Genomic DNA, 20,904 nt, shown 5'->3' on the forward strand with positions numbered 1-20,904 from the left:
CTTAAAATTTATTTTGTTTAGGTCAAACAAAGGAAACAGAAAAAAAACTAAACCCTAATTGCCCATGTACTCCCAGTAGTATATATAAAGATGAAGACACCGGCTTCACAAATCTAACCAACTACTTTACATATGCTTTCCCACGGTGCCGCCTTAGTACCTTTTTTTTTTCTCTGTTGTTCCATTTGATTCGATTCGGTTTTGACACTGATTGATAACATGATGCACCATGTAGCCCTTTGCATCTCAAAGTTTAGATGCAAGGAAATTACGAGATAGGGTTTTTCAGGTGCAAAATTTATCCTTGGCAATCGAAATTCATGTTATTGGGTGTTCTGTTTTAGCCCAATTTTCAAGTTTTTGCCAAATAGTTTGTGTTACAGTGATTTGTACTATTCAATGAGCAAAGCGAAATGATGAAATCAAACTTGTCTGAGACTGATGAGGATATACTGTTTCATAAGGTCTTCAAAGTTCTCTGATTGCTTTACTCTGTTGTTGTAATTAGATTAGTTGGTTCGATGGGTTAATTACTTTTGAATGTTTTGGTGGTGGTGTGACAATGAGTGTTTCAAGTCCTTGTTGTTTGTATTTGATGCATAGCATTTAGTATTTTTCAAAGTTTTTTGGCTTTAGTTGTATATCATTCGAAATTTTTATTTATTTGTTGATATCGCAGTTGATGCTGCATTCTCTGATTTGGTTTCAGTTATTAGAAGTAGACAAGGAAAAAAATGAACTATCAAAGGCTAGCAAAGTGATGAGATTTTAATATCTGAATCTGATGTGGAATCATCATTTCAAATGGTCTTCAAAGTTCTCTGATTGCTTAGCTTGTGTTTCCACTGACAGTTGTGTTTTCTCATTTTAATTGGTGGTTTGTTTTTCCTGTATGATAATGTGAGAAGGGGGATCAAATTCTAATGGCTGTAGTACATTCCCCTTCTTTTGTTTAGAAAGAAGCCTTTAGACATTGCATTTTGTCAACCTTTTTTCATCCTTCTCCCCGTGAACATCTTGATGCTATTGGGAAATTTAATCAAGTTAGATATTCTTCTGACAAAATGTACACCTGCACTCTTGCACCACTGGCTTGCTAAATGTGCTTTGTATAGAAATAAAAGCTTTTAATTTAATGTTGGCATCTCATCTGATAGTGAATGAGATTCTTAGATGTAGGTCAAACTGCTGAGGAAATAAAGGGAGTTTACTTAACACAAGCACCAAAATTCTTAATCTGATGTGTAATAATCTGTCAGATTATACGAGCATGGTGCAACAAGAAATTGTTTTTCCCTGGGTTTTGTTTTGCTTTATTTGTCTGTTTATAATGACTCGTGAAGTATAACTGGGGAAGAACATGTGGGATTGCAATTCTGTCTTCTAATTGGCATTGGACGGCATCTAAATGTGTCTACAACATCACTAGGAAGCTACACTCTAGTTATATTTATCGCAATCATTGAAATAGATTGCTCAAGTACATAACATGTAATATCTTGGTACCTGGTTTGAGTTACTTATAACTAGTTGGGGATTGGAATCACTATTTGTCTGGGTTTTTTTTTAGAAACATTTTTTATCGTTGTTAATTGTCAAAAATCTAATGATTTTTTTTTAATTTATATTTTGAATGTGGTTGAAGTCTTCACAAGGTTCATCATCTGTGTCGTTTGATAAGTTTAGACGGACTTAAACAGTTTTGATCTGCCTTTTATGAGTGGGGGAAACCATTTGATTGGCGTATGTTGTTGTTTTTCGATTTTGCAACTGAATATATTTCACCACAATCTTTAAGGAAATTAGGTATTAAGGGTGCTTCGATTTGGATCAATTTAGTTGAAAATCTAAATTAAACTAATTAAAATCAGTCAAACATTTAAATCAGGTTATTGATTTGGTTACCAGATTTGTTATTTGAATCAAATCATGAGATATTTTTATTGTCATTCTTTTTGGTATTAGATTATTTCTTGGTCATATTTATGATGATATGCTGTTATAAATTCAAATCAGTGTCTCATAAACGAGTACCTTCTCTCCTTTTTGAGTTAACTTGGTCAAACTTAATGTGATTCTAGAGAAACTGCGAATATTTATGCTTACTGTAGGTATCATCCAATGTGTTAATGCTTCAATTTTTGTTAGATCTCCATAATTTCGAGCTTTTGGAATGTATTTGGATGTTTATTTAACTTGTTGTATCCTTGTCTTGTTAATCCTCTACTACTTGTAACATCCTCCAGTTTTATTTGAATGAAATCCATTTATATTAAGAAATTATAACTTATCAATTTATTGTCTATTATTTCTAATTAATTTATTAATTTTGGAAACAGTTTATTTACTAAATAATGCCTTGTTACTAATTTATTCTAAAAAATTAGTTAAATGTAATTCAAGATCCTTGTATAAGTCGTAACATTTTAGCCACATATTTGTTTTGATGAACATTCCACAAATATGTTTCTTTAAGAGAAAATCATAAAATGAAATAAGTTTACGATAAATGTGTGACTTGAATTGAATACAAAAGAATAGAGAATAAATTAAAGATTTTAATTTCCCCCCTTTTATTTTTTTATATTTATAATGACATTGAATGTTTAGATACAAATAAAGGGATGTAAGAAAAAGAAATAAGAAAGGTCATCTCTTGAAATTAATAACAACATAAAACACATTACTTTTCTTCATTGAACAAATAAATTCAATTTGACGTCCTATTAAGAAGTTTGCGATGACGTTCTCCTTATTTTCCAAGTTTGAACTGAACTGAGGAGAGGAGAAATTTGAGTAAGCTTCGATTTCCATCCATAAGCCTCCTTGGATATTAGATGCTTGGATATTAGATGAATGAAGATGATCACTCATTTTTTAATTAGAAGAAAAAGGTTTGTACAAAAGGTTTGATTCAAAAATTGAGTATAAATATTTTCATAAATAGGTTTTGAATTTGGTGAAGTTCAATCATAAGTCAAACTTTCTCCAAGTTCACTTTCAGGGAAGAGTGGTGAGCTATGTAGCACAAACACTTATACAAACATTGATGATAAACATTGATGATGATCACTCATTTTTTAATTAGAAGAAAAAGGTTTGCACAAAAAGTTTGATTCAAAAATTGAGTATAAAGATTTTCATCAATAGGTTTTGAATTTGGTGAAGTTCCAATCAAGGTCAACAAGTCAAACTTTCTCCAAGTTCACTTTCAGGGAAGAGTGGTGAGCTATGTAGCACAAACACTCATACAAACATTGATACGACACTGACACAGAGATACATATAATCTCTAAAATGTAGGACATGAGACACAAATCTATACATTATATAATTATGAATTATATAAATATACAATAAAGATTTATGTGCACAAGTATGTTTCAATTTTTTTTTGGAGCAAAAAGATGTTTCTCATGACTGGTTCAAAAGGATTTGTTCATTGTTTTTATAATCATAATAAAAATTTAAACAATAAATTTGAGTTTTTAGAAAATTAATGTATTTCTCCTTTTTAAAATTGTGTTACAACCGTGTTAGAATTGTCAAAAATCCAACAAATATTTTTTTGTTGATACGTGTTCTACGAGTGTCGGTGTTCGATACGTGTGTTTGACATGAACACATCATTTAAGAAGTGAGTCTGAGCTTCACAGGTGGTGAGTCACTAAGACTACTTAAATACAAAATCTTTCCTTAGCCAGAGCTTACCTTAGATAGTCTTAACAAATTTTTCTCAAAAAAAGCTTCAAAATAATTTTATTTTCTAAAAGTGGTGTGTACAAGGCATCCTAGTGATCAAAAGAAGATAAACTACAACAATCACCTAGGTATCATGGAGACTTAAATAAAAGAAAGCAAGAAATTAAATAAAAATTAATAAAGAAAAACAAGAAAGGATGAAGAAAGTAAACTAAAACTAGCCTACGTGAAACTGAAGTCTAGTAAAAAACACTTTGAGCCCCTTTACACAATTTCACCTACTAATGAACGAATTTGATTATTACAATGTTTTTTTTAATGGGATTGCTTTGGAAGCATTTTTCTAAACAACTAATATAAGAAAAATAAGCAAGGAAAATAAACTTGAACACAAAGGTCATTTGATACAATTGCTACTATTACTACAATTTTTAATGATTTTCTTTTATTTCTTCTAGTTGTTAACTCTTTCTTCACTTGTATGGTCTTGATTCTTAATCTTCAATTGCTACCTCTCCAATTTTATGCATTTTTTGCAAGTCTTTAATAAGGAATCATCAAAAAGGAATTAACTTTCCCAACTTCTAAAACACAATTCCAAACATGATGAAATTCACCTTAGAAGACCAACAAATAGAAACCAAGAAAAGCTCAATTAAAAAAATTGTTAAACTCAAATGGAATTATTATGACAACTGAAAGGAGTACTTTAAGACATAAATCTAAAATTAAATTTAATAAAAATAGTTAGTTCTTAAATAGGAAACCTAAGAATAACACTATAATATATTTCAAAATAAAAAATTCTAGAATGATTTTTTTTATGCACTTGTTTGTTTTATAACTTTTTTTTTCAGAAGTGATTTGGCCTTTATTTTTTTTATAGAAACTTCAATTCACTTAGAACACAACAAAAAAATTCTAGATCTATTTACTTTTTATACGAAAAATGATAAATCTAACAACAATGTTACTTGCTGGGCGTTATGAACTTCGCTCAACTCTTTGAATCCGAGTTCTTGTCCTTTCCAGACTTATATTTTTTTTTTAATTCAAATATTTTTTACAAATTAATAGGCAAATCTTCCTCACACATATATGAACTTCAAATAAAATTTTCAAATAAAAAGTCATAGTATATGAATTAATATAATGTTTTCAGCCAACTCAGAATTTCCAAAAAAGTGCAGATTTGAAGAAACCTAAGGAATTCAAATAAAATTAATTGAAACTTTAAGACATTATTAAAACCTAACTCTAATGAACTTGTTAATGATCTACTAACAAGATAAGAGACTCAAAATTTCAGAAAAAGGAAAAAACACAAAAGGCACAATATGACAAACACCTTGCGGTCTACAAAAAAAAAGCAAGAAACTAAAATTGAATCAAAGTACTACTTGAATCTTATGACAAATGGAAATAACACGACTTATGACAACATGTAATGGATTAAAACTGAAAATAAAGCATCATGAACTAAATGTACTGAATAAAATTGAAAGAAGACTCAAAAGAATTGAAAAGAACACAAGCAACACAAATAGAAGTCCTACTACATAAGAATGGACGGTTAAAAAAGGATTAAGAATTTTGAACCGATTAAACCAATCAAAACAACGATTAAATGGTGGAAACAAATGAAAAACATATCTGATCCGATCGGTCATCGGTAGTCGATGACGTCAGCAGCAGAGGACCACGTGGACCACTCGCAGGGTGACACGTGGACCATGTGACAGAGAGATCAGGGAGACGATCGCCAAGAGCGGTGATCGGGGGTCCGTAACCAAGTGACCACCGACAGATCAGGCGGCAGAGAAGTCAGAGGACAGATCACCCAGAACGGTGATCGGTGGTCAGTAACCGAGTGGCCACCAACAGACCAGTTCCCATACGAACGCCTGGGGGCAGAACGCGAGAAGCAATAGAGCATTGATCAGTCATCGGGGTCTCGTGTTACACGCAGTTAAACTGGGACCGAGGTTCCCAGCGAGAGCGTTACGCATGGACCTCGCATGAGCACATCTCAAGGAATCATGCACGAGAGTGGCCTGAGGGAGCTAGTAAACCAGTCAGTGATTGGTGATTCCCTCGACCCATTACGTGCGTGACACCGTGAAGGGTAAGCCGTGTACGCAGAGAGCAACGTTTGGTGAGTGTGCCTAGACCAGCCACACCTGGCGTTCTCATAAGAGTATGCGATTTACCCAGATGGGAGAAATATCCTAAGTTACTCCGCAAGGGCGTAACTTAGGCACACAAAGGGAAGCGCTAGAGCCCTTCCAGTAAGTGACACGTGTGTGGTTAGATGTGAGTTGCAGGCCTCCACGTGTCATCATCTGAGAGGGGTGCGGCCCAGATAAAAGTGCACTCCGTACCACTAAGGGTACAGACAGGCGCAGCCAAGCGCAGAGACGCGCAGACATGCACAGACTCTCACGCTCTCACTCTACTGATTCTAGAGGTACGTTGTCGCAGAAAAGCATAACAGGGTTCTGACACATGCCAGAAAGCATAACAGAATTCTGTTAGGCCCAGATACAGAGAGAGACATAAAATAGAATCAGGGAGAGATTGAGAGGGAGATACGAGAACAGAGAGAAAAAGAAAAGAGAGAGCAAGAGTTTTTCACACACACTACTAGTTTTTCTCATTTGGTGGTTCTGTGGTCTAACTTGATCGTCGGAGTGCAAACGGCCGCTAGAGGCGCCGTCTGTGTGTTTTGCAGGTCACGTTTGGAGATCCAAGAGAAGGTTCTGAGGGTGACTTTGCAGAGAACACAGTCGCGTAGACGGGACAGAGAGTGCTACAAAGCGATTCCTCCACGTTCGAGTTGTCGGCAGGATCATTTGGCGCCCACTGTGGGGCCCGAGTGAATCGTGGTCCCATATACACCACAGTTTTCGAAGCTTACCAAGGTTTTGCCAGGTTCTTTTCTAGGGAAAGATGCCAAGAAACAGACAACCATCACCTGCGCCATCTGCTGACGAAGGAGCTGTGACAATGGCGCAGGTCCTGGAGATGGTGCGCACGCTGCAGGATAACGCTGCGGCGTCGAAAGTTGAACAAGAAAGGATGCAGACGGAGTTGGCTGCATCGCAGAGTAGGAACGACGAGCTGAATCGTGTCAATGAAGAGCTGAGGAGGACATTGCAGGCACAAAGGGAACACGCGGCTGACGAAAGGACGTCTACGCAGCCGTCACCTCCAAGAGCGTTCCCCATGCCATTCTCCCCTGAAATCATGGAAACCATGGTGCCTCCAAACCTGGTGGGGGTGAAGGCGTCGTTCACGGGGGTAGAAGACCCGGAGGCGCATCTGACGGCGTTCCACACCCAGATGATGTTGTCTGGGGGCTCAGACGCTGTGTACTGCAAAATGTTCATGAGCACGCTAAGCGGAATCGCCATGGAGTGGTTCGTGAGCTTACCAGAAGGGCATATCACGTCTTTCTCTCAGTTTTCAAAGCTTTTCATTGAGCAATACATCATCAACAAAGCACCTGCAGTGGTGTCATACGATCTGTTTGACGTGCGACAGTACCAAAGCGAGTCGCTGAAGGACTACCTCAACCGCTTTGGAGCACAAGTGGTTAGACTGCCCAGCAAGGATGAAGATATGCTAGTGCACGCGTTTAAGAAGGGGGTGCTGCCTGGCCCCTTCAGCGAGTCCCTCATCAGGAGCCATCCCAGCACCTTTGCAGAGATCCGGCGTTGTGCGGTGGCGCACATAGTGGCAGAAATAGAGGTTTCTGAGAAAAGAGGGAGTGCTGCACCACCAAGACCGCGTGGAGGGCAAGGGAAACCGTAGCAAGCAAGGGTGCATGAGGCCAAGGAGGGGAAAAAGGTGCGGGAAAAACCTCGTCCCTATGCACCAGGCAAGGATCAGAGCAAGGGGCGTGCAAGGGAGAATAACGCACCCCCGAGATACAATTTCATGGTGGGATTGGCGGATCTCATCGCCCTTCCTGCTGTAGCAGCAAGACTACGCGTACCGGAGAAGACTGATAAGGTACTTGGTAGAAAGAAGAATGAGTGGTGTGAGTTTCACTAGGCCTTTGGCCACACACTCCACTCCTGTTTGGCGTTGGAACACCAACTGGCAGAGTTGGTGAAGTTGGGGTTCCTAGTAGATTACCTGCGTGAGCCGCAGGGTGATCGCGCGTCGGGATCCCAGGCTGGAGAACAGCAGCATGAAGTCCCTGTGCACGGGGAAGTGCAAACAATCGCGGGAGGCTTCTCTGGCGGGGGATGCACCGCGTCACAGAGAAGGAGGTACGCTCGATCGGTGATGGCGGTAGACTCGGTAGACGAGAGCCATTACTCTGAAGTAGATATTGTCTTCAGGAAAGCTGATCTACGGGACGTTGTCCCGCACGATAACGACCCTGTGGTCATTTCCCTCATCACAGCAGGAAGACGAGTGCACAGAGTGCTCGTAGATCAAGGAAGCTCAGCAGACGTCATGTTCTGGCCGACGTTTAACAAGTTGCAGTTATCCCCTGATCAACTGAGGCCGTATACCGGGTGTCTGTACGGTTTTGCAGGAGATCAGGTAGAGGTGCGGGGATACATTGAGCTGAGGACAACGTTCACTGACGGAACGACAACCCGCACTGAAAGGATAAAGTACTTGGTGGTGAACGCCCCTTCCGCATACAACATTTTGTTGGGGAGGCCAACCCTCAATAGGTTGGGCGCAATACCGTCAACGAGGCACATGAAGCTGAAGCTGCCGTCGATGGAGGGGATCGTAATAACCATCAAGTCGGATCAGGCTGAGGCTAGACGCTGTTATGAGAACAGCCTGAAGCAGAAGAGAAGTGTATGCCACGTCACCACGACACCACCACCAGGTGTGCGCGAAGAGCGATCGGTGGTTAGGGAGACACAGGGCGCTCAGAGGATGGAGAACGCTGCGGTGGGGGGCTCCCAGGTAGCCCAAGTTGAAGAAGAAGAGGAAGGCGCGATCGCTCCTCGCGAGTCAGGGATCGCGAGGGCGGTCATCGCCAGCGAGAGAAGGCCCCATCCAGCTGAAGGATGGGTCGAAATGGACATCGGGGGGAAAAAGTTCAAATTGGGGGGATCCCTCGTTGAGGAAGAGCGAAAGCTGATTGTCGGTGTGATCGAAAAGCACATGGGTGCCTTTGCATGTTCAGCGTCCGACATGCCAGGAATCGACCCCGATTTCCTTTGCCATCATCTGTCGATGGATCCTAAGGTTCGACCTGTGCGACAAAGGCGAAGGAAATTCAACGAGGAAAAGAGAAAGGTGATCCACGACGAAGCGCAAAAGCTCCTTGCTGCAGGGCACATCAGAGAGATCCAGTACCCCGAGTGGCTAGCGAACGTGGTACTGGTTCAGAAGGCAAGCGGCAAGTGGAGGATGTGCGTGGACTTCACTGACCTCAACAAGGCGTGCCCCAAAGATTCTTACCCCTTACCCAGTATAGATGCCCTAGTTGATAGCGCATCAGGGGGGAAGCTACTCAGCTTCTTGGATGCTTTTTCAGGGTATAACCAGATCAGGATGCACCCCATGGATGAGTGCAAGACCGCGTTCATGACGGAACGGTCTTGCTATTGCTACAAGGTCATGCCATTCGGGCTAAAGAACGCGGGGGCCACCTACCAGCGGCTCATGGATAGGGTGCTCTCGCCCATGCTGGGAAGGAACATACATGCATATGTAGATGACATGGTGGTTACGTCCCAAGAGAAGAAGCATCATGCAGCTGATCTGGAAGAACTATTCACCACCATCGCCAAGTACAGGCTGAAGCTCAACCCTGAGAAGTGTATTTTTGGTGTGGAGGCTGGGAAGTTCTTGGGTTTCCTCTTAACAGAGCGGGGAATCGAAGCTAACCCAGAGAAGTGTGCAGCAATCGTGGCAATGAGGAGCCCGACGACGGTGAAGGAGGTGCAACAGCTCACCGGTCGCTTGGCAGCCTTGTCCCGGTTTATGTCCGCTGGAGGGGAGAAAGGTCATCCGTACTTCCAGTGTCTTAAACGCAACAACAGATTCCTTTGGACACAGGAGTGTGAGGAGGCCTTCATCAAACTGAAAGAGTATCTGGCAAGCCCACCAGTCTTGCGTAAGCCTCAGGTAGGCATCCCTCTTCGTCTATACTTCGCTGTGACGGAGAGAGCAGTCAGCTCAGTCCTGGTGCAAGAGCAAGACCAGGCCCAGAGGCTTGTGTACTTCGTGAGTAAGGTGCTGCAAGGCCCTGAAACAAGGTACCAGGCCCTCGAGAAGGCTGCCCTGGCGGTGGTATTTTCAGCAAGGAGACTCAGGCATTACTTCCACAGCTTCACAGTGGTGGTGATGACAGATCTGCCTATCCAAAACGTGCTGAAGAAACCTGATGTAGCAGGCAGGATGGTCAAGTGGGCGGTGGAATTGTCAGAATTTGACATTCAGTACGAGCCCCGAGGACCGATCAAGGGGCAGGTGTTCGCGGACTTCGTAGTCGAGCTGTCGTCGATCGCGACACCTGCAGAAGGTTTAGATTTCCGATGGGTGTTATCGGTGGATGGCTCCTCTAATCAGTAGGGGAGCGGCGCTGGAGTTATCCGTGAAGGCCCAAACGGGGTACTGATCGAGCAGTCCCTCCGCTTTGCCTTCAAGGCTAGCAACAATCAGGCGGAGTATGAAGCCCTGATCGCAGGAATGTTGCTAGCAAGAGAAATGGGAGCAAGAAACCTGCTGGCCAAAAGCGACTCTTTGCTAGTCACCGGGCAGGTCACAGGGGAGTTCCAGGCAAAGGATCCCCAGATGGCAGCCTACCTGGAGTATGTACAGCTCCTGAAGACGTCCTTCACCGAGTTTGAATTGGTGCACGTGCCAAGAGAGCAAAATGCCAGAGCAGACCTGCTTGCCAAGCTGGCCAGCTCAGGCAAAGGGGGGAAGCAGAGGACCGTCATTCAGGAGACCTTGAAGGTACCGCGAGCGTTCGTGTCGGACAACCAGGTACTCCATGTGTGCAAATCAATGGAGCGTCTGACGATCGGTCATCGGTCGTTGACTCAAGAAACGTTGAAAGCACCGAGGGTGAGAGCGCGACCGTCGAAGATCGATGAGTCGATGGAGGTCCGCGCGGTGAAGGAACCCGACACCTGGATAACGCCATACCAGTTATACTTAGAAGATGGTGTACTCCCACTCGACGTGGCAGAGGCAAAAAGGATAAAGAGGAGTTCAAGTAAGTTTACTCTTATAGATGGAAACCTCTTTAGATTTGGATTTTCTCACCCTGTGCAGATCTGTGTGCACGGCGAGCAATGCACCAGACTCAAGTCTGAGCTGCACGAGGGGGTGTGCGGAAGCCACGTAGGTGGTCGCGCTTTGGCAAGTAGGATACTCCGCGCGGGGTACTACTGGCCAAAGCTGAAGGAAGACTGTGTAAGGTTTGCTCAGCGCTGCAAACAGTGTCAACGGCACGCAGACTGGCACAAGGCACCTCCTGAGGAGTTGAGGTCCATCCATAGCCCGTGGCCATTCCACACATGGGGGATCGACATCCTAGGACCTTTTCCCCTGGCGATAAGGCAGATGAAGTTTCTCATCGTGGCCATCGAGTACTTCACCAAGTGGGTGGAGGCAGAACCAGTCGCACACATCACCGCACAGAAAGTCGAGCACTTCGTCTGGAAGAACATCGTCTGCCGCTTCGGAATACCCAAGAGGTTGGTCTCCGACAATGGCACCCAGTTCACGAGTCATCAGCTGAGGAAGATGTGCGAAGAGTTAAAGATACAGCAGGGTTTCGCTTCAGTGGAACACCCGCAAACCAATGGGCAGGTGGAGTCGGCCAATCGAGTACTGCTTAGGGGGCTGAAGCGAAGACTAGACAAGGCCAAAGGAGGCTGGGCAGAGGAGGTCCCCAGAATTGTATGGTCTTATCATACCACCCCACAGTCCAGCACCCATGAGACACCCTTCAGCCTTGTCTACGGGACAGACGCCATGATTCCCGTGGAGATACAGGAGAGCTCCCCCAGATTCTTGAATTTCATTGCTGAAGAGTCCAATGAAGAACGAAAGGTGAATCTCGACCTGCTGGACGAAGTGCGAGAGGAAGCCAGAGTCAGTGCTGAAGCCGTAAAGAGAAGAGTAGAGCGGAGGCACAACTCTAAGGTGAGGCCCAAGCGCTTCCAGGAAGGTGATCTGGTGATGAGAAAGGCGCATCAGAATGAGATGGAGAACAAGTTGTCTCCAAAGTGGACAGGCCCGTACAAAGTGGTTGAGACGTTGGAAAACGGAGCCTATCGGCTAGAAACTCTGGAGGGAGGAGCAATCCCCAGAACGTGGAACGCCACCCATTTAAAATTTTACTTCAGTTAAGTTGTAAAGTAGTTGCATTCTCGCGCTAAAGATACATGCTTTGTATGTAGTGGAAACAGTTGAACAGACAAGGGGGCACTCTTTTCCCTAAGGAGGGTTTTTGACGAGGCCACCCAATGAAAAAATTTCCAGCATATCAAGTGTACGCAAGTATTAAAGTTAAAATCCTCCTTGCCCCAGGTGCAAGTGCAGGTGATCGGTTAGGCCTTACTCGCCCTAGGCGCAAGTACTGGCACTGATCTAAGTCTTCCTCACCCCATGTGTGAGCGCAGGCAGCTAAGGGTTTGAAAAGCCAGGGGTGCTAGTAAGACCAAGAGAGGGAAAGGAAAGATTTTGACAAATGTCCTTACCCACTTGGCATACACCAATATTGGCCCAGTAAGGCTCTTAGTCCGAAACCCTTCTCACCTCAGGAGTGAGGCAGGGAATGAACGACTCAATCCGCCGAAGGATGATGACCTTGGGGAAAGTAAGAGGGGTTAGCGAGAAACACTTTTCTTTCCCCAAAACGAGGCAGCACCTCGAGCGATCGATGTCAAAGTCCTCTATGCACTTAGCGTTAGAGCGACAGAGAAGCTAAGTGAAGATCGAAGAACGATCACTGATGAGTCGTCAGTGATTGGTTAGTGGTGCAAAGCAGCGCACAAGAACTGTTAAACACAAAGCTAAGGGAGTAGCCAGTCGTGATCAAGTAGAGGCCAAGATCAAAGGAGGCAGATCGCGCTAGGCCTAAGCTGGTTAACACTTAGTCGTGTGCAAAGGGAAAGACAAAGCTTAAGATCGCGCTAAACCTAAGCTAGCTAACAGTTAGTCGTGTGCATAAAGAAAGGTGAAGCTCAAGAAAAATACAAGAGAAGAAGCTTATACAAATTGAGAGTATGTATTCACAACCAAGTCTTATACAAATTCTGAGTACTAAGAAAAGTTGTGCAGAAGTAAAAATTTACAAGAAAGAGAAGAGATCAAGGGGGAGGAGGGGTGAGCTTTCCATCTACCACTTCGTGATAAATGCTGAATTGCGAGAGGTCCAAGTCTGGGAGAACGCATCGGATTGGCTCGAGTGCCAGCTCGAATCCGTCAGTAAGGGCATCAGCACCCACGTTCATCAGATCAGCTTTCTCCGCCTCCAGTTTTTGCTTCGAGGCCTCCGCAGCATTTCTCTCAGCGGTAAGGGCAGCAAGGGAGGAGGCAACTTCTTCCAGTTGGCCCTTGGCTTCAGACAGTTTGCCCACCACCTCCTCAAGCCTCTTCTCTCCAGCAGCGGCCGCTTCCTTGGTGGACTCGAGCTCCCCCACTAGTTGAGAGTTCAGTTGGCGTAGGGAGGAGGTCTCGGCCCGTAGCTGCACCACCTCGCAGTTCAGAGAGCTAACAGTTTGCCCCATCAAGATCTCCGTCTTGATGGTCTCTTGGACCTGCGCTAGGTACTCCCTCCTAGCTTTTTCCACCATGCCTCACATCAGCTCTACGGACCCTTGGGCAGCTTCGAAGTCACTTCGCAGTGACTCCTTGTCGTGCTCAAGCTCCTTTACCCTCTTCTTCAGGGCTATTTGCTTGCGGTGCTGGGTGGAAAACTCCAATGATAGCACCATCTGCCTAGCCAGGTGCATGTCCACCTCATCACCGTTCCATTCGACGAGCTCTCGGTTGCTGATGAGCTGTCGAACCAAGGTGATGACCCTGCTAAAGTTCTCGTGGCTAGCTCCAGAGGCGCTTGGTCGCGAGCTGGATCCACCACATTCAGCAGTTGCAGTGGAGGTTGGCAGTGGTGGCGGGAGACCCCCCGGATGAGCGGAAGCGCCCCCAGCAGGAGGAGCAGATGGACCAAGAGATTGGCCTGCTGGGGGGGAGATGACGGTCGAGAAGCTGGAGGCGGCTGTTGGCAGGGAGAGGAGAGGCACGTGGGCTCTGGGGCAGGTTGAGTAGAGGGAGGAGGGGGAAAGCCTTCCTCCACCTCCACCACCTCAATCTCCCCAGGCTGAAGAGACGAGGCCCCCTCAACCACTGGCAGTTTCCTCTGGCGGTGTATAAGAGGAGAGCCAGAGCTTTCCTCTTCGGTTGAGGGAGCGGCAGCAGCAGCAAGTGAAGTAGAGGCCTTCACCAATCTTTTTCTCTTCCTTCCCAGCTCGGGGCCTTCAGCTGGTGCGACCGAGAGAGGAGGGGCTGCAATGGTGGAAGAAGAGGAGCCAGTTCCCTTGGTCCCCCGAAGCTTGGCAAGCTCCAGCAAAGCTTGCCTCCTGTCTTTCCCTGACATTGAATCTACATAGATGAGAAAAGGAAGAGTTAGATGGCCAAGTTACGCAAGTAAGTCAAAATGTATACGAGCATGCATGAGAAGGTGCAAGTATCCTAAGAGGTGGAAGGAAAAGAGCTACCTATGTATTTTTTCAGAGCCACCACATCAAACTCATCTTTGATGAGGCGAGCAGAGTTGTACTTGGCCCCCAGGAACAGCCCACATAGCTCGCGCTCGTAGGGGGCCATGGCTTCAAGGTCCCTGGGTTTCTTGAATTCAACCCCAGGAACCCAGTAGAGGGGGTACCCCTCGAGCAGGGTTGGACTTTGTGGGGTGGTAGATATCATGTAAAACCTGCCTTTCCAGTCTTTGAAGGATTGCTGGTACAGGCCCAAGAGCCCCCGTCCAGCAACCCCATTCAAACTCACCCAGGACCTGTCCCCAGGATTCTTCGCCTCGAAGAAATAGAGGAACACATCCACGGAGGCGTTGTGCCCGAAGTAGTTACAGAGAATCTGGAATGCCCGGATGAAAGCCCAGGCATTTGGATGGAGTTGGCAGGGCGCGACGTTCAACTCCATCATCAGCTCCTTCTCGAAAAAGGTGAATGGCAGGCGCAACTTCAACCTTTTGAAGATGGCGGAGTAGATGAAGACGAAGGGCACCCCATTGGTGGCCCTATCGTCCGCGCAGATGGGCATCCCTTGAGGAGGAATGCGGACTTGGATGTTGAAATCGTTTTCCCTGTCTATGGCGCACGAAGGTTCATCCGGGTCATGGCTCAGAAGGGAGGTGAGATGACCCTGCGGTAGTAGGGTGGATGTTTCGGCCAGCAACGCCAGGGGGGCCCAGTCGTAGACCCTGGCGTTGTCATGGTAGGAGGTGGCAACAGGCGGTGGTGGAGCTGGCGCACTTGCGGAAGGCTGTGCACCAGAAGATGAGGCAATAATGCGTGCGGTTTGTTTCAAGCGAGCCATCGCGAGATAGCTGCAAATGGAGGAAAAACGAAAAGTCAGAATGAATGGAAGAAGAGGGAATGATGAATGGTTCGGTGAAAACAGAGAAGGGGAAGGAGAAAGAGATGCCCAGGTGAAAAGAGGAAGAAGGAGGAGCAGAAATCAGAGCAAGAACGCGAAAAAAACCCTAGCGCGGGTCGAGAGAGGGAAAATAGAGAAGATGAATGCATGATAACGAGGAAGATAAATGCAATCGGTAAAAATGACCTAAATGAACCCAGGAAGAAGAAAAACCATACCTTTGGGTGATCGCGAGAGGTCTGGAAGCAGAAAACTTGAAGAAAGATGGGTGCGCAGAGAGAGTTCGCAGGAAGTCTAAGAGTCGATTGAAGAAGATGAAGGAACAGTGAAGGCGCGCGCCAATTTGAATAAGAGAAGCGCTAGCGGCACACCACGCTGGCCGTCGATGGGGCCACGTGTCGCAAGATTAAGGAAGGAAGTCCAAACGTTAAAGAAGCAGCACGTGAGGTGGCACGTGATGCGGTCCCACCTGCCACGTGGACTGAGGGCACGACCACTTAGTCTCTTCGCCGAGAACGGGTTCACGACTCGAGACTGGGGGCTTGTGATCCGATCGGTCATCGGTAGTCGATGACGTCAGCAGCAGAGGACCACGTGGACCACTCGCAGGGTGACACGTGGACCATGTGACAAAGAGATCAGGGAGACGATCGCCAAGAGTGGTGATCGGGGGGTCCGTAACCAAGTGACCACCGATAGATCAGGCAGCAGAGAAGTCAGGGGACAGATCACCCAGAACGGTGATCGGTGGTCAGTAACCGAGTGGCCACCAACAGACCAGTTCCCATACGAACGCCTGGGGGCAGAACGCGAGAAGCAATAGAGCACTGATCAGTCATCGGGGTCTCATGTTACACGCAGTTAAACTGGGACCGAGGTTCCCAGCGAGAGCGTTACGCATGGACCTCGCATGAGCACATCTCAAGGAATCATGCACGAGAGTGGCCTGAGGGAGCTAGTAAACCAGTCAGTGATTGGTGATTCCCTCGACCCATTACGTGCGTGACACCGTGAAGGGTAAGCCGTGTACGCAGAGAGCAACGTTTGGTGAGTGTGCCTAGACCAGCCACACCTGGCGTTCTCATAAGAGTATGCGATTTACCCAGATGGGAGAAATATCCTAAGTTACTCCGCAAGGGCGTAACTTAGGCACACAAAGGGAAGCGCTAGAGCCCTTCCAGTAAGTGACACGTGTGTGGTTAGATGTGAGTTGCAGGCCTCCACGTGTCATCATCTGAGAGGGGTGCGACCCAGATAAAAGTGCACTCCGTACCACTAAGGGTACAGACAGGCGCAGCCAAGCGCAGAGACGCGCAGACATGCACAGACTCTCACGCTCTCACTCTACTGATTCTAGAGGTACGTTGTCGCAGAAAAGCATAACAGGGTTCTGACACATGCCAGAAAGCATAACAGAATTCTGTTAGGCCCAGATACAGAGAGAGACATAAAATAGAATCAGGGAGAGATTGAGAGGGAGATACGAGAACAGAGAGAAAAAGAAAAGAGAGAGCAAGGGTTTTTCACACACACTACTAGTTTTTCTCATTTGGTGGTTCTGTGGTCTAACTTGATCGTCGGAGTGCAAACGGCCGCTAGAGGCGCCGTCTGTGTGTTTTGCAGGTCACGTTTGGAGATCCAAGAGAAGGTTCTGAGGGTGACTTTGCAGAGAACACAGTCGCGTAGACGGGACCGAGAGTGCTACAAAGCGATTCCTCCACGTTCGAGTTGTCGGCAGGATCAATATCCAATACATAAAAATAGTGAGTAAACAAAATGGGAAAAAAAAAGAAAAACATAAGCTACAACAACTTATCTCTTGAAGACAACCAAGGCTCTATATACCAATTGATGCAATCCTTATGAGTCTTTTGTTTTGTATTTTTAGGGTGCGTAATTTGGTGGGATTGGGTGGCTAAAATAAGTGAAAGAAACCATGAAGTATCGGTGTATGGAAAATGATGATGAATCTTAAGAGAGGTGAGGCCAACTCCTATGAAGTTTTAAGCTAAAACACTTATAAATAAGTATAGCAAAAAGGGAGATAAGAGACTAGTTAAGGCCGAAATTTTAAAAGCAATTCAATAGTCTATTCAAGGTTAATTTTTTAGGGGGCTAGAACTTGTATTTATAGTGCTATGGGCAACCAAGGTACAAACTTTAACCTTAAAAACTCCCGACTCACTCAAGGACAAGTGATTCTCTCCAATTGGAGCAAATCCTGTCAAATTAGAGGTTGATAGGTGTCCTCCTCTAATTGGAGAGAATCCTCTCCATTCCTACAAAGACAAATGGCCTTTTTTGTTGAACCTTGTGGTGTTCAATGTTTTGAAGAATCTAAATCCTTTGAAGGATGTTGAAGCTTCTGCTTTGCTTGTTGTTGCTGTGCTGGTTTAAGCTTTGTTCTGGGGTAGTTTATATGTTGTAATCCACCCTTGTATTAAATCTCAAGCAATTAGCATCTCAATCCTTATCAAAGTAAAATGTTTTTCAAACTAAGTTGAAACAACCGATTGTTTTGTCGAAACAACCGATTGTTTATACTTAGGTGTTTTGAGAAAGATTGAAAACTGTTTTTGAATGGTTGAAACTGTTAAGTACCAAAACAACCGATTGATTCGAGGAAACAACCGATTGTTTGTTTTGGGACCATAACAGAAAAACTATTTTCTTTGACTGAGCTTTAAATGCTTTAACTGTATACGCTCCAGTCATTAAATGCTTTGACCAATCTTTTTAAAGCAATTTAAGAGTTTCTTAAGATTTGATAACAAACTATATCTTTGTATAAATTCAGAAAAACAGATTTGAGAATTAAGAATCTTTTGACAAAGTTTTTCTAAAGAGTTTTTCAAAGTGCTGAGATTGCTTAAGAGTTTGTGATTGATCAAGGTGCTGAAATAGGATTCTACTTGTATTGATTTCAGATATTCATCTGTAACAAGTGTAATCTTTGTAATCTGTTGAACAATTCGTTTATGTGTTTGCTGAGATTGGCTGTGTGTTCTTGAGGTGTTCAAGGTCGTTCTCTTGGTTGTTGTGTAAGTGATCAAGTGGTGATTGCTTAGTGGATATCCTCAGGGTTTCTGAGAAGACTGGATGTAGCTCTGGTTTGGAGTGAACCAGTCTAAACAATCGTGTACAATCTCTCTATCTCTAACTCTTTAAATTCAGTTTATTTGTTGTTTGCTGGTATAAACAACCGATTGTTTTTTTGGTACTACAACTTTTGCTTGCTGTTTTGGCTAACTGAATTGATGAATCAATTGGTTTCTGAGATAAATTCATTCTAGTTTTGAAAAGTTTGCGAAAACCCTTTTAAACAATTCACCCCCCCCCCCCCTCTAGTTTAAAGCCATCTTTTCTAAGAATTGGCATCAAGAGCTTGGATGTTGAAAGTCATTCAAGTTGATCCTAAAAATCTTTTTAAAATGGCTGATAGACTACCGTTTGGGGAAGGTGCCTCAATTAACAGACCACCCTTGTTTTGTGGTTTGAATTACCAGTTTTGGAAAGTTAGAATGAAAATATTTATGGAATCTCTTTGCAAAGGAATTTTGGATGCAATTGAAAATGGTCCTTTTATCCCAAAGCTTGAAAAAGATGGTTCTATCATTGAGAAACCATGGTCTCAATGGACTGATGCAGAAAGCAAAAAGGCCAAATTTGATTGCATTGCCAAAAATATTATAACCTCTGCTTTAAATTCTGATGAGTTTTTCAGGGTCTCGCAATGCAAATCTTCAAAAGAAATGTGGGACACTTTGGAAGTCACTCATGAAGGAACAAATGAGGTGAAAAGAGCTAGAAAGCATGCTCTCATCCAAGAGTATGAGATGTTTAGAATGCTTAAAGGAGAAACAATAACTGAGGTGCAGAAAAGGTTTACACACATCATCAATCACCTTATGAGCCTAGACAAGACCTTTGACAAAGAAGAGCTGAACATCAAGATCTTGAAATGTCTTGATAGAGCATGGCAACCAAAGGTAACTGCTATTTCCGAATCTAAAGATCTAACATCATTAAGTGTTGCTTCTTTGTTTGGAAAGCTTAGGGAACATGAGCTAGAGATGAATAGACTCAATGTTCAAGAGAGTGAAGATAAGCACACAAGGAGCATAGCCTTGAAAGCATCCAAGCATAAGGGAAAGCAAGATTCAAGTGATGATAGTGATGAGGAAAATCTTAGTTTGCTGTCAAGAAAGTTCAACAAATTCCTAAAGAGAAACCGCAACAAAGACAACAACAAGGATAGGTATGGAAACAAGAAACCCAATGAATTTAATTCAAATAACTATACTTGTTTTGGTTGTGGTGAGCAAGGTCACATAAAGGCAGATTGTCCTAACAAGAACAAAGAGAAAAAGACAAGCTACAAGGAGAAGAAAGGCAAGACAAAAAGAGCCTACATAGCTTGGGATGAAAATGAGGTGTCATCATCAAGTTCTTCATCAAGTGAAGATGAAAAAGCAAACATATGTTTGGTAGCTGAGAATGATGATGATTCTTGCAGTTCAAGTGAGGAAAAATAAAGAGAAAAAGAAGAACTGAGCCATCTGATCAAGCTGTTGAAGAAAAAGGCAGTCATTGAAGTTGAATCAATGCTATGCAAAAGATCTAAACAGTGAAAAGGAGTTTTCTTGATCAACAAGCAATTGGCTCATTGAAGAATCAACATAAGGATAAAACTTTCCTTTATTTGTTCTCAATCTCTGTTTCAAAGTTCTTTCTTGTGATTAAGTTTCTTTTAATCAATGTCATTTGCTTTAAACTGCTTCTGCTTATGGTTAAAATTTCAAAATCAAGTTTTTAACTGCTGCAGAAAAACAACCGATTGTTTCTTCGAAACAACCGATTGTTTTGAGTCTGACAGCACTATGAAGAAATTGATTTAATTTCTTTTTTGAATTTATATCCGTTGCAGATCAATTTAAAAGAGAGAATCTTAGTCAAAAGATCTGTGTTGAAAGCTGATCATGTTCAGAAAGAAGTTATAACAGTCATAAAGGAATATATTCCAAAATCTTGGAAATTCAAGAGCCTTAATGACTAGTCAAAGATCACATGTGAAGACCATGTGATTTTCAGCTTTTTCTGACATTTTCTGTGCAGAACAGAGTCAAGTCTTCTCTCTCTGAAAATCAGGTACCCTTTAATGAAATTAAATTCATATTGATTCTCTTCTTGCTATAAAAACAGGTGCAGATTTCTTCCACAAGAACAACCAATTGCAACATCTCTTGCAATATCTCTTGCACCATCTCTTGCAAAAATCTGTGAAGTGTTCTCTCCTCTGTTTTCGTCTCTGCTGTCATGGAATCAAGCCCTCCCACCTCCAAGAGAGTCAAAATCAGGGCTGTAAGATCTGGAGGAAGGCTAGAAGGCTGGTTTTCTGGAGACAATGATCTCATTGAGAAGTATAGGTATGAAACAAGTATCAAGAAGATAAACAACCCCAAGGTTGTATGCTTTGATTGGCTGAAAAGTCAAAAGCTTGATAATGTGAGAAGGCTGCTCAAGGATCAATCTCTCAGAAAGTTCCTAGAGATGAAGGGAAACATTTATCCAGATTTGGTGAGGGTA

General features: G+C 43.9%; 2 non-coding genes across 2 annotated transcripts; both read left to right on the plus strand.

Moving 5' to 3' along the window:
- Window positions 1–407: 407 nt before the first annotated feature.
- Window positions 408–487, plus strand: LOC137819931 (small nucleolar RNA R160). The gene has a single exon (XR_011082491.1). It is a non-coding gene; the product is annotated as a small nucleolar RNA R160 (small nucleolar RNA).
- A 264-nt stretch (window positions 488–751) lies between these two features.
- LOC137819930 (small nucleolar RNA R160) lies at window positions 752–830 on the plus strand. The gene has a single exon (XR_011082490.1). It is a non-coding gene; the product is annotated as a small nucleolar RNA R160 (small nucleolar RNA).
- Window positions 831–20,904: the final 20,074 nt, after the last annotated feature.

Source organism: Phaseolus vulgaris, chromosome 10 (assembly GCF_051622355.1).
Source record: "Phaseolus vulgaris cultivar YP4 chromosome 10, ASM5162235v1, whole genome shotgun sequence".
In the NCBI taxonomy this organism is placed as follows: domain Eukaryota; kingdom Viridiplantae; phylum Streptophyta; class Magnoliopsida; order Fabales; family Fabaceae; genus Phaseolus; species Phaseolus vulgaris.